General features: G+C 39.4%; 1 protein-coding gene across 1 annotated transcript in view; it reads right to left on the bottom strand.

Annotated features, from left to right (window-relative positions):
* COL21A1 (collagen type XXI alpha 1 chain) overlaps nt 1-14,882 on the bottom strand; it is a 185,782-nt gene extending 170,900 nt beyond the window's left edge. Inside the window, exon 1 of the mRNA XM_067753473.1 lies at nt 14,701-14,882. The gene's annotated coding sequence lies outside the window, so the exon portion shown is untranslated. The remainder of the gene's footprint in view (nt 1-14,700) is intronic.
* Nucleotides 14,883-15,175: the final 293 nt, after the last annotated feature.

The raw sequence follows: 15,175 nt of genomic DNA on the forward strand, positions 1-15,175 counted from the left end.
TCAAAAAAAATTACAAGAAGATAAAACTAAGAGCTAATGGTGGGATAGAAATATTTTTTAAATCAACAAAATTTGCTGGCCTCTGCTAACCATTCCTTCAAAATAAACTTCAGTCTAAAATCGTTACCAGAAAAATATTAATAACATTCTGGAAATAAAACACAAGCCCTCAAACTGGGAGCTGGTTGTGGAATGGGGGATGGAGTGCAGTGAAGGTGATAAAAATCATGTAAATAGAACAAGTAAGTTATCTTGGGGGAGGGGGATAGATACCAACAGCTATTAGTAGGAAAATACAAGTTTTAGTTGATATAAAGAAATGTAATAGTAATCACTATTATATAAATAAGAATATAACTTCCAGAAATAACTGGTAGAGGAAGAAAATGAAGTAAAATTAATTCCAAACAAAGACAGAAAAACTAAGAGTTACAATCATAATAAAGAATAAGAAAGCATGTTAAACATGGAAAATATAAAGAAAAAGAGTTCAAACATATTAGCAATCATAACAAAATTCAATGAGTTACTTCTGACTCTTTAGAATTCAGAAATATTTCAGATTGTGGGCTTTCTTTAAGTCCACATATATATGGGTTTCTTACAAGAAACCCACCTAAAATTCAGTGACAGAAAATGTTGACAATAAAGAGGCAGAAAAATAATTCACTAGGCAAATGCTAATAAAACTAAATAGGTACACAACGTAAAATAGAATTGAAGGCAAAAAAGTATTAAACAGGGCCAAGAAAGGAATATTTCATATTTATAAAAGATCCATTTCCTAAGAAATAAGTTCTAAAACTGTATCCATTTTTCTCTGAATATTTTGACATGAACATTTCTGTATATTAATTTGTTTACTATTTCCTACCTATTATATCTAAAGACATGTTTACTGTCAAACATCATTTTTAATGCTGTTGCATAATCAATGAAAATATCAATCTTCTCTCTAGTACTGAACATTTAGGATATTTTCTATATCTTCTACAAATAGTACAATAATAAACACTTCTAGAGATACTTTTTCTAAAAGAAAAAAAAAAGAAAGAAAGAAAGATAAAGAGGCAGTGAAATTGATAACCCAACTGACAGATCCACCAACCAAATGAACCTCAGACTCTCAGACCCTCAGGCCATCAGACAGAAAGAGAAATGGATGCTGGTTACATGGGAACTGACTGATATTGTACAGCTCAACGCAGACACTTTTGAGGAGCCTGGAACCACAACATGCACACCAGCCAGTCCACAGTTAATGCCAGACTCTGCTCTCCCCTATTAAATGTATCATCTCTGTGAATGAGTTGACAATAACCTGAATAATGTGTTACAAACCTTCTTCCCTCTCATATTTCTTTTAATAAGAATACCAACTCCATAAAATAAACACAAGGCAAATGTTACGGAAGAAGAGCTCTCTAACTTAGGTTTTTTTTTTTAATTTTGTTATCAAAGTATAGTTGATTTACAGTATCATGTTAGTTTCAGGTATACAACACAGAGATTGAGATATATAGATAGATATAGATAACTTCAGATTCTCTTCCATTATAGGTTATTACAAAATATTGAGTATAGTTCTCCGTGCTATACAGTAGGTCTTTGTTGGTTATCTATTTTTATAGTAGTGTGTATCTGTTAATCCCAACCTCTGATTTATCCCTCTCCCCACCCCCCTTTCCCCTTTGTAGCTCAGGTATTAAAGTGAGGTACAATGATAGCCTAGAACCATCTGGAAGGTCATATTTGGAATTCACAATGGCCCACAGAAAATTTTCCACAGCTCCTCCAGTGCGTCCTCATACCTACCCTCCTTCTTCTTTATATTCAAAATCCCTTCCCCTTCACAGATTCAGAGATGGCCAGGACTGAATATTTCTAAAATTGGAGGAACACAAATCTTTGTACTTTTACTTGGAGGATATTCCGCAAATTAATTAGCACTTGAATAATAGAGCCACAAAGGTTTTCCAAGTGCAGTATGGTACTTAAGGGGGAAATGTGCATTCACACTGACATATTAAGTATTCTCTTTAATGAAGGAATATTTTGTAACAATGAAACTGTAATGGTAACCAGAAAGGCAGAAAGGTTATGTTTCTCTGCTTAAATCTGCCTCTTCTAGCTTCTTCCCTACTGTTTTCCACTGACCATACATTGCAAGCAATTATTATACACGTCTTACAGCTTCAAAAGCTCATCATTCATTTTTTTCTAAAAGTCAGTAAAATTGTGCTTATATCCTCATCACCAATGGAAATTCTCACCTGAATATCAATGATCTCCTTATCTCCCAAATGAATGGCTTCCCTCACCCACACCCCATACCCTGCTCCTTTATCTCCCTCTGTTTAAGATCATACCCTCCACAAGAGTTATTCTACTTTGAGATAATCAATGCTTTTACAGTGCCCTTGGCAATTTTTCTTCAGTGATCTCTTGAAAGATATCCCTTGTCTTGATTGGTCTTCTTCTTCTGGACTTTTTCTTTTTGGCCTGTGATTAACAGATCTGTGCTCAGCCAATTGGCCACTGCCCCTTGCCCAGAAACAAAGACACCCTCACTGCTTCAGTGACCGCTTTCTATGGAAGGGCTCCAGGCCCCTCGTACCAAAATATCTCATTTCCTACTCTCCCCACTCTAAGCCCTCTCTTCCCATCAAGCTCCTTAAACAAGCCATACCCATTCTCAGTTCTAAGCCTCTTTCACAACACATCTTAATTTGTGAAATATAAACCAGTGCTCAGGGTCTGAGTAATAAACATCAGGAACTTAAAGAGAGGAGAAAAGAAATAGCTCTGAAGGTCAAGAGCACATATGCCTCTGGTAAACCCCCAAGGCTGAGGGTTTAAAACAGTGTCAGCTGGCAGGAAGCAGTGCTGCCCTGCCATCTTTTCTGACTGCCCTGTGCCCAAGCTGGGAGGCTGATGCCCTGGCTTTTCTGGTTGCTAGATATTCTAAGCCTCACTCCTGTTTGTGAGCACGCACTTACAAAAACTTACAAAAGGAATGAGTCCTAAACATTACACGATGTTTGTCAAGTGCCAAGAATAAATCACATCAAACAGACCTGTACTTTTTTTCATTTCATTTTTTTTTAATTTTTTAAAAATTTTATTGGAGTATATTTGATTTACAATGTTGTGTTAGTTTCAGGTGTATAGCATAGTGATTCAGTTATATATATACATATACTCATTCCTTTTCGGATTCTTTTCCCATATAGGTTATTACAGAATACTGAGTAGAGTTCTCTGTGCTGTACAGTATGACCTGTAGAATACTGTACTTAATGGTATTTCAAAAGTAAAAGCACATAAATGTAATTTGGATATAAAACTTATCAAATGGCTCCCCCATGGAGAGTAACAGCAGATGTAGGAGGTTTCTAGTGAGATGTTTTAGAATTCTGGCATGCGCCCTGTCCTGTTTATTGGTCATTCACAATTCAAGCGAGGAAAATGATGACCTGCAAATCAAATTTCTAGACAAAGCAAAGCTGAGAAAGATCTCTAACTGACTGAATGAAAGCCTGTGGATAAGATCTCACCTGGATAAATAATGGGACAACGGCAATAAGACAAAATTCAAAAGAAACACATAAAAATCCTGGGATCCAAAATCTGGATTGTGGAATGCTTAAAAGGAATCTGTTGTCCAAACAGCAGGAGAACTGAAGAGACAAAAAGTCCTTAGCTAATGATAAACTGAAGTTGTTAGTGTGAGCTGGCTGCCAAAAATTAGCTTGGGCTACAGTGAGAAAAGAACAGGGCTACACCCTTTCTTCTCAGCAACCAATGGCCAGAAAGAATCAAAACTCAGTGTGTCCAGGGAAGGCTGACCAGACTGGAGATCACGTGCTCATCAGTTTTGTTATAGGGGGGGTTAACACATCAAGCATCATTGGTATAAACAACATTTGTATTATAAACAACAATTACTTGTAAGATAATTCCCAACCCTATGATTTAGGTTGACTATGGTGTGTGTGTAAACTAAACCACACTTCAAAAGCAGGTTCAAGCCATACATCCTCCATGAAGCAAATCATGACAAAAACAGACCATATCTTCCAAGGTGCCTACCTCCACTATTAGACCATTTGGAGCTCAGTTACAGAGTCTTATTTGCTCCCCAAAATTATATTTGAAATAGTGCATTTCCCAACCGTATCATAAGCAACCTGGGACCACGGCCAACCTCAGTCTGCTCGGTACCCAGGGAGCCACTGAAATTTAACTTGCTGACTCATCACTTTTTTCCCATATAGCACAAAATCAACGTTTTTATAGTTATCAACAGCTCCTTGTGATGGGATGAAAGACACAGTAACAGCTTCCTTGGGAGTTCTTGTTTCCCCTCTGCCCTCTTGATATATCAAAATTCCTTATTTTGCATTTAAAACTTCCCAACTCCCTAATGAAGACAATGGTTATAGAAACTGAAACCCATTCTCGCTGCTTTTGCGGAAAATAAAATACACCGTCTTCCCTTTTGCCTTAGCATATATCAATAGACAGCTCTGAGAAAGTGGAAATCCCAGGAGAAAGATTTTGAAGGAAAAATAAAGTCAAAATTTGGAATTCTCTAGAGTCTAGAGTAATAGTAGCAAAGTCTTACACTCTGGAGAAGCAGGACTATGTCTCCTCTTCACTGAATTTTGGGAAGATTGCTGTCCTGTAACAATCGGATTCCTTGAGGACACTGTCTGGAGTAAAGTAGATTGGCCTTGCCTAAGGCTTGGCAATATGAAAATGATGAAAGAAAGGAAAACGAAAAAGTTTCTTCTTGCAGCTACCTTTATGATATGTGCTCATCTTTGGGGAAAAACTGGAAGAAGGGATAAAGAGGAAAGCATGCACACATTTATTTTTAAATTAAAGTCATTAGTATTCATATCAAGCTTGAAAATATGAAATCATAATTGCTTCACTAGTCTTACTTAGACTACTTTAGGCCCAAAGATCTAAAACATGGCAGGTTACTAGAAGGAAGATGTGGAATTCAACTTGGCAGCCTTATCCGAGACAACGTAGAAACATTTAAAATGCACAAAATCATTGCCCTACTCAAGCTTAGCATTTAATGAAGTAATAGGTCTGGCCAAAAAGTGTCCGATGTGACATTACACTATCCAGCTAAAAATTAAAATTATTTCGAGGCACAGTTAAGGAAACACAGATGCACAAATGGCTCTCAATATCCTATATTGGTAACTGGCCAGACATTCATTTAATAAACTAATTGAGAAGAATCAGAGCTCAAAAATATTTACACTTTTTTCCAGGACTCTGACATGTGTAGTCTAAAAATAATCGAGTCTGATTTTCCCAGTATCTCCATAACTTCCTTCTGTCAAACCTCAGTCAATTCAATTCAGTTCATCATGGTCTTTTGCTTAGTTTAGTTTTTGGATTGGTAGACTATGTGCCTAGTCTAAACACTTTGTAGAAACTTACTGATGCATGTTATATATGTAAAACTCATCGCAGTTTTGAGGAAAACATAGATCCAACCAGGGACCCTAATAATAAACCTTCAGATTAGTGGGTGTGGGAGCAATTAACATATGAAGTCAACCCCTTCACCCCCCTTGAAGCACTCTACTGGGAGCAACATTGGACTAGGGTTAGGAGCTCTGGGGTATAACAACCAACCCTGACATACCAAGCAGTCATGGGGAAATTTACAAACAGAATGTGAGTCCTTGAGGATGGGGATCATGTCTCATTTTTGCTGCATCCCTAGGATCTAGATTAATCTATACAAAGAGCTGGAGAAGCTGTTTGCCAGACAGATGAATTAATGTATATCCTATACAGATGTACCAGAGTCTGGGCTGCAGCTGCACAAAGGCCCCTGGCTGAGGAGGGAAATGGGTACTGAAACTCTGCCCAGAGACAAAGCGATCTTCTGATTTTCCCAGAGCCTAAGACAGACAATCCAGGGTCCTGACCAAAGAGACCTCTTCAACTGCTAAAATCCAGGAGCTCATGAAAAACCACCTGCAGCTGCAAGACAGACCTGAGGACACCCTCAACCTCCCACAACAATCGCAGTGACCAGGGACCGTGCCATATGGCAAAGGGTGCCAGACTCCCAGACTCCAGCACTTAGAGTCATAGGAGTTGCTCTCCAAAGCCTCTGTCATCGCCCCTAGCACACTGCTAGCTTCAGGAGACACCCTCCCCTGCATCTCCCAGCACAAGTGGAGAAGGGTAAAAATCTGGATTTGCCTCTCCTCCATGACCCAGGCTGCCCAGAGGATAGCATCATCTGAAGAAGCAACCCACTTTCCACAAGGTAGATATCCAAATCACACATGTGAACAAGCTTAGAAGTAGGGAGAATACTTATGATAATAAATAATTTGAGCAAATTTGAGGACCTTTACCTGCCAGGCACTATACTAAAGTGTTCATGTGCATTATTCCATTTACTCCTCCTGACCACAGTATGAAGAAGGTCCTATGATCCTCTCTTGACAGATGGGCAAATTAAGCTTTAAAAGGTTAAAAACCATGCACAAGGTCACACACGTACCAAGTGTCAGAGCCATAACTACATAAAGCCCACCCCAATCTCAGCTATAATCTTCAATGGCTTTAAGGTATTAGAGTACATAATATTCTTTTGGCATTCACAAGGAGTAATAAAGTGATGTTCTGATTTTAAGAAAAATTACTTGTGTCATTTTAGCCAGATTTTACTGTTATTAGTGTGTCTGGTATTTCAAAGTTCATCTGGCACAACATGTACTTTGTGAATTATAAGAACATAAATGAATCACACTGCAACATCATTCTCTCTCATTTGTATGGGAATTCAAAATTACCATTTCATATGTTTCCTTCTACAAAGCGTGTAGTTATGCATTTATCTTTGCATTATAAGTGTAATACATATGTATTAAAAAATAGAGAAAACAAAGAAAAGCAGGAAAGAAAATATCTATCGTGCTACCTCCCAAATGCAACTGTTAACATTTTGGGAAACATGCAATTTTGAGCTCAAAAATGTAATTTGATTACTCATATAAACATGATTCCCCTTACAAAACCCATAATTAAGAAAGAATCAGAAATTTTTTTTCAAGTGTTGAAAAGACCAATGAATATTTTTAACATAATTCCCATATGGAGGCCAAAAAAAATTTGTTTAGGCCTCATGAAAAGGAAAATACAATTTTCTTGAAATAAAAAGATCTGTTATTTCATTATTTCTCATTCACAGTAACGTCCATCTTCAGTGAACATTCAAGAACATTGTTATAGGAATTTTAGGAATGAATGCTATATTTCTCAGGAGACTAATTCCCTAAAGGATGCTACTCCACATTGATTTAAACTCTGGGCACAGATGCTCTAATCTGCTATTCTTTACATGTTCCATGATGGTCTCAAATGGTGCTTTTCACCAAGAAAAAGAAAAATATGTGAACAGCAAAATGAAATAAGACTAAGCCTTTACAATCACACCTTCTCAGCTCTCTCTTACTGCAGGTTTTTCTGATAAGCTACCAACTTAGTAAGTTGGTGGTGGGCTGGAATGAGAAACCAGGTTTCCCATTTCCTGGTCCATAGCCTTCTTGGAAATAATGAGGGTGTCTATTTATTTAGTACTTCATATATAAATACTATTCTACCATACCGTTACTCATACAGTAGAACAGAAATGACACATAACTTAGGTTGTGGGTACTTCCTTGCTCACACTCCACACTGACATGCTTGCTGCCACTAAATATATAGGAGTTTGAATAACGTTCCATGTGCCTCCACATTCCATCAAGAGCTCTGAATCCCACCTTTACTTTTCACCTCCGCTCCCTCCTCATTCCAAAGGGACCTAAGTAGGAAATGCCTAGACCATTCTAGCTAAGACAGTTACTGTGGCATCACTGCCCCCCACAGTGCATCTTTTATTCTCTCTCATTTCAAACCTTAGTCCAGAGGTGCTGTTTAACAAGTGATTTGAACAGGGAATGAAAAGCGAAGGAACTGTGAAAGGATGGAAAGGCAAACTGCCCGAGGGAAAGGGGGAGTTTCTACAGGGAGGTAACGGAGTTGCCTGCATTCTCAGGATCGTGGGTGTTTCTCTTCTCTGCAGTGCCTCTCTCTGGGATAACCTCTCCACTTCTTGCCAAGATACAAATTCAAATCATACTCATCTGCCGATGGAGACTTAGGTTGCTTCCATGTCTTGGCTATTGTAAATAGTGCTACTCTGAACATTAGGGTGCGTGTATCAATGGATAAAGAAGATGTGGTGTATACACAATGGAGTATTATTCAGCCATAAAAAAGAATGTGATAATGCCATTTGCAGCAACATGGATGGCCCTAGAGATTATCATACTAAGTGAAGTAAGACAGCAAAAGACAAATATCATATGATATCACTTATATGTGAAATCTAAAAAAAAATGATACAAGTGAACTTATTTTGCAAAACAGACATAGGCCCACAGACATAGAAAACAAACTTATGACTACCAAAGGGGAAAAGGGGGGAGGGATAAATTAGGAGTTTGGGATTAACAGATACACACTACTATATATAAAATAAACAAGGATTTACTGTATAGCACAGGGAACTATACTCAATATCTTGTAATAACCTATAATGGAAAAGAATCTAAAAAAGAACATATACATAACTGAATCACTGTGCTGTACAACTGAAAGTAACACAACATTATAAATCAACTGTATTTCAAGAGATTTTTTTTAATTCATATTCAACCCTTTCTAAAGATTGCTTCAGGACATTATGTTAAATGGGAATCAAAAATGATTTGAGAAGAAACAAAGTGACACATCATGCCATGCTTGCTGATTTTTCTAAATTTAAATCAAAACCATTTTTGCCTTATACATTTTTTCACTTAAAAATATGTACAAAATGTTATTTTTATATAATATATTAAAGGGATTTTTCCATTTAAAAAAGAAAACTGCCAATTGGCTATTAATAGACTTACTAAACCGAACATAGCAACTTCTCTGAATCCCCCTGGGATAGCCAAGCACTGGGTAGGCACTTCAGCGCTATGTGATAATTGGCTGAACACTTACAAAGAATGTTCCTCCCTGCCTTATCTTTAACATTCTATCTAATTCTGGGTACTGGTATGTGCCTAGACATGACCTCGAGGTAGAATCAAACTCTCTCTTCCTAATAAAGTAGAAAAATACATAAACAGCAAGGTTTACCATTTCTAAAAGTATGTAATTCAATAAGTTGTTTCAATCATTGAATCACATGTGGATTTGAAAGTTAACATAAAAATATAAGACATATATTCCGAGTGTTTGTTTTTATTTACCTAATAAAAAGTTACCTAATAAAAAGTTAAAAGACTAAATTTCTGAAAAATATATTTAGAAGAACTTCCTATAAAGCTCAAACTTCACTAGAACTTCTTTTCACTTTGAATTTAAAAAGAAAATATTGTTGGTCCTTAATCTTTTCTTCTTGACACCAATAACTGTAAAATCAAACAGTTAACGGGTAACATAACACTGCAATCATGGCTATATTGACCTAGATCAAAACAAGACAAGTCAAAACAAAAATTATACAGTGAATCAAACACAAGCAACTGGCAGGATTCCCAGAAGGTCACCAAACTTGGACTTGAGAAAATTCTCAATGTTTCCTGAAATTTTCAAAGACATCTCTGAGTTTTTCATTAGTAAAAGCCAAAACGCTAAAGAAACAGCAAAGAGGTAAAACTCAGTTGAATCCTTAGAAATGGTAAACTTAGTGGAAAAAAAATCATCCTTTTCACAATTGATAGCTATAGGTTTATTTTCTTACAAGTTGGCCATATTGGTGTCAGTGGTTTTTCATTTAGAAAAGCTTTTCAATTAATAACCCTGAAATCAAACTCGGTCAAGGGAGACAGGTAGGTGAGTAGCATTCCCAGGACACCCTATCTTGGATTATGTGCTTCTGTCACATTACCTGTTTTCAGAAGACAGGGTAGTTGAATGAAAAATGTACAGAGTAGAACACAGGAAACCTGTTGTCATCTGGTGCCACCACTGACTATTCCTGAGCCCTTAGCCAAGAATGAGGTCTCCAAGACCCTGTTTCCTCATTTAGATTAAACAAATTCTAATATCCCTAAAAATTCTATCAGTATACGGGAATTCCATGTATACAGTTAATGTGTACTGTTACACAGCCTCTCTTTTTCAAAGCACATGATTACTACTTTCACAATAAATTAACCCAACTGATTAACTTTTTAATCAGTTTGAGGATCAACATGCTAGAACACTGATCTCAGGTAATTCCAGTGGGCAGTCCAGTTTGGGAACTTGTGGAGTGAAGCAGTGATTCTCAAAGTGTGGTCTCAAGCCAGCAGCAGCAGCATTTGGGAAGCTTTAGAATGTTGTTCAAAAGCTTGTATTATTTTCTGAGAAACTTGAAGGACTTCACTTATTCAGAAGCAAATTCTCCCACTAGCTAAAACAGAAAAAGCATCAAATGAACATAACGTAAATTAGGACTGCCTTTTCAGGATCCAATTTTCAGAGGTGAAAAGAGAAAAGAGAGCTTCAGCTTAAACTATTTATTAACGTCCAAGGTGAAAGAATAGCAAATTCCTATTAAGCTTTGACTGTGAGCCAGGCACTGTTGGTAGAACGTTAGAGACATTAACTCATTGACTCCTCATGATAATCCCACTGATGTAGGTACCATTACCCCAATTTTACTAATGAGGAAACGGAAGTAAGGAAAGGTTACGCAACTTGTCCGGGTTCAAACAACTAGTAAGTGACAGAGTCAGGATTCAAGGCTTAGCATTTTGGATTGAGAGTGAGTGTCCTTTACCATGAGATGGAGAAAGTTCGAGAACTCAGCCTCCATGGCTAATTCTCTTTGTGTGAGACTGGATCACTTGCCAGAAATAAATATTTCAACTTGTTTCCCACAAGAATGCTAATGAATCAAACTAAAGAATTACTACTGCATGCTGAGAAATATAATCCAAAGATAATAAATACAAAATAAAAACATATAGCCCTTTCCTGTGATTTGTTTTTACTCACAAGACTTTCCAGATTGGCCTTAGTGGTAAAACCATCAACTCTGGAACAAATGGGGCCCTCAAAATAAATGCACTGAAATGAAAGCCATCAAGATCTTTCCAAGTGAGCCAAATTATGAAAAATAAATGCAATTAGCTAACTTGTTTTTGATTATCTCTGCCCCAGGATTTGTGGCTTCAAGTGGAGAATCACAAAATCATTGTGGGGCATTGCAGTAGTGATCATTCCTAATTGACCACTCACTGGGCCGCCACATCTTGTCGCTGAATTGCGACATCACAGATGCTCAGCTCTTCAGTTAAATTATCCAGGATACTGGCTTCCACACGCCTTCATTTTTTCCATCAAGAGAGGTGCCTCTGATCTTCCCTTTTCATGCCCAGAGGCACTCCTCATTTCAATACATAGTGAGCCTAAGAGAAAACCCTACTTACATTAAATTGTAATTACATTTAATTTAATAACCTTACATTCTTATTATATTGAATTTAATAATATTACATTGTAATTTTAAAAGTGTCCTAATGAAGACCTGATTTCCTGAATGGAGGAGTTACTAAGATGTTTATATGCTGAAACTTGCATTATGTTTTGTCTTCTAGAAGTCACAGAAGATTGGAAACTGCAAGGGTACAACCTCTTACATTTAAAGATGGGAGATGAGTCCTAAAAAGGCACCCTAAGTTAGAAATCTAATATTCAATTTATAACTGAAATTAAAGGTGAGTCAAGACTCATTTCAAAGTACAGAATCATTTGGCATCTTTTTTGGAATTAATACCCATAATTTTTTTTTTACTAGAACTATTTGGTCCTAAGAGGATCATCCAGATCAGTTCCAATCAAACTGCTTTTTCTGTATGTGGTTTTGAAGCATTTTGAAATTATTGCATTTAAGGAGGAAAAGGACACTTGAACTACCTCACCTATCCTTTTTGCCAGTTTAGCCCTTGATGTGTCCTCAATTTGCTTTCTTTTACATTATCTTGAACAAACCTCGATGTAATTGAATAAGGTTTCATTTCTTTCTCCCTCTTAATTACCTAGGAAACACCAGATAGTACTTCTAAACTGGTTCTCTTGGGGGATACAGCATGCCATGCCTACCATTTGAATTTTCTTTTATAAGGAATGATACTCTGGAGAGCCAGATTTTAAGACTATTTATATCTGAATGTGACTAGATTATAAATTCCACCAGATGGTAAAATTCTTTACCACAGACAATGAGTAGATACATAACTGCGCTGTTGACTTGAAGATAATCTACTAAAAATATTTTTCTAAAAATTTCTATATAAAACATGTAATAAAATTAGGAAGATAATTGGAGGACATCCATATGTTCACATTCTAGTAAGAAGGAAAAACTGTAAATTCTAAGGGTGAGGTTGGTATGTAAATATGTGTAGATAAAATATGCGACCATGTTATCAACACAGTTTTCATTCCAAAGTGTTTGGGGATTAGGTTTTTGTTTTGTTTTAAGTGTGTGTGTGTGTGTGTGTGTGCATATTTTGAGCTAATAAATATTTCATTGACTATGCTGGAAGCATTATTTCCTTTAACTCTGACAACATGAGAATTATGAAGTATGCATTGTACTACTGCAGTCCCCATTTTACAGATGAGGAAAGTGAGGCTCGCAGAGTTATGCCACTGCCCCAGAGTACAGAGAGGCAGAAGAGTAGGTCTTGAACCTGCAGCTTGGGCCTCAGATCCAGGCTCCTAGTCCTCACCACTACCTATATTTCCCCCCAGCATCTAAACACAAGCTTAGGACCTGTCCCTTAAAGGTCTCTCTACCTCATAACAAATTGGCACGGAAAATAAATGTTCTCTGCACAGGAAGTCTCTGTACACTGAGCAGTGTTCACCCAGCACACATGTTCTAGGACCACAGTCATGCCTATTCTAGCTTTTTTATCCAACGTCAGATTTTTGAATCCATTTAAGCCTATTTGCAAAGTCATTCTATTTCTGTAATAATGACTTAGGAAGAGCTGGAATTTTTTTTCGCCAAAATTTTGAAATCTCAGATCTCTGTTAAAAGAAAAAAAAGGAGGGCTTCCCTGGTGGCACAGTGGTTGAGAATCTGCCTGCTAATGCAGGGGACACAGGTTCGAGCCCTGGTCTGGGAAGACCCCACATGCCGCGGAACAACTAGGCCCGTGAGCCACAACTACTGAGCCTGCACGTCTGGAGCCTTTGCTCCGCAACAAGAGAGGCCGCGATAGTGAGAGGCCCGCGCACCGCGCTGAAGAGTGGCCCCCGCTTGCCACAACTAGAGAAAGCCCTCGCACAGAAACGAAGACCCAACACAGCAAAAATAAATAAATAAATTAATAAACTCCTACCCCCAACATCTAAAAAAAAAAAAAAAGATCCTTTAAAAAAAAAAAAGAAAAAAAAGGAGCCACTCAGAGAGTACATAGACCTGCAATGCTGAATTCCCTTTCACTCTGGAGAATTGGCATGAATCCCTGAAACCTCCAATTGCTTTTTTAAAAAATACTTTATATGAGCCTTGTAGCATGCACTGATGACAGGGGTGATGGGGAGCATCGAATCAGGGGCCAAACATTCATGTTATTACAGCCAGGAGATTCTTAGGTACATTTCTTCTTTGGCTTCAACTCTAAAAAAAAAAAAAGAAAAAGTTCTCTATGACAAAAAATTGCTCGAGATGATGGCTAAGTCTCTGCCCTTTATAGGATCCTCCAAAGTCCACAGTATTTTTTTTTTTAATATGGGCAAAATCCTACTGATGAATACCCAAGATTTTCTGAAAACGGATCTGTTCCCTCCTCCCTCTGAAGGGGAATTCGAAGGTGTCTGCCCTTCCCTCCACTGAGATCCAGCCCTGAGTTCTCAAAAGTGAGCAAGTGCTAGCATCACCTGCACGGTCCAAGAAAAAACAAAGGGCTGGGTCCCTACCTCCATAGTTTCAGATTCAGGAGGTCTAGGCCTCCTTGGCGGGCCCCAGATTTTGCATTTCTAAAAGTTCCCAGGTGACGCTGCCGCTGCTGTCCAGAAACCCTCCCACTCCTTCCTTGGAAAACCACGGCCCTCACTCACTGGTTCCCAAACTACTCCACCTAGCAATCACCTGGGAAGTTTTGAGCCCCACTCCTGGAGATTCTGATTTAATTGATCCGGGTGCTGCCGCAGCACCAGATTTTTTTAAGCTCCCCTGAGTGAGCTTCCTGGGCAGCAGCCTCAAAGAGCCTCGGGGGCACCGCGCAGCCCACCGCCCCGTGCGCTCGCGCCCCACGTGTGGACAACAGAGCCCCTTCCAGAAAGACCGACCGAGGACCAGGGGGTTGAGCTTAGGGGTGTAAATCACCGCGCATTATTCATTCCCAGAGGCCAAACACTCCAAACAGAAATCAGAACCCAGACAGGCTCCCAAGATTATATGACCACCCAGTAACCTTGCCAGACAAATCCTGCGTCCCAGCCTCCAGCCTGGGCGCGGATTCTACCTCGCAGCTCACCCACCGCCTCCGCGCGCACGGGAAGAAACTGCACCCTCGGGAGTGCAAACTGGAAACAGCCGCGAGAGGGCCAGCCTGAAGTCCCCTGTTTGTCATTCGGGCGAGGACACTGGAGGAGGAGGTACCACCTTACCTGGCGCGCGTCCCTTGTCAGGGGTGCCGTCGCAGCCGCTACGCGCTCCGCGTGGGCCCGGGGTGTCCCGGGAGTGAACGGTCGCGGCCTGAACACGACCTGGGCTAGAGCGGATCAGCAGCCCTCCCGGAGCCCGGAGTCTGTCTGCCCGCGGCGGCCGGTGCAGCGCGCGAGGGACACTCCCGGCCCCTGGAGGCGGAGCCCGAGATAAGGTTCGCGCCCCCACCCGCCCCCTTTCCGAGGGCAGCGGCCAGAGGGTGGGTTTTGGATCTGGATCCTCAGTGCAAGCTCCTAGGGAACCCTGGTAGAAGTCAGCTTAGCTCTCCTCCCGCTAGGACTGGGGAGAAGCGGGCTGAGGCACTCCGGGGAAGGAGGAGAGGTCAAGGCCACCCAGAGATGGAAAGAACGAGGGCGACGACGGGAGGCAGGACCTTGAGAGCATCACCTGCGTGGATCCAAGGAGGTCCCCTGCCCG

The sequence above is a fragment of the Pseudorca crassidens genome, chromosome 10 (genome assembly GCF_039906515.1).
Source record: "Pseudorca crassidens isolate mPseCra1 chromosome 10, mPseCra1.hap1, whole genome shotgun sequence".
Taxonomy (NCBI): Eukaryota; Metazoa; Chordata; class Mammalia; order Artiodactyla; family Delphinidae; genus Pseudorca; species Pseudorca crassidens.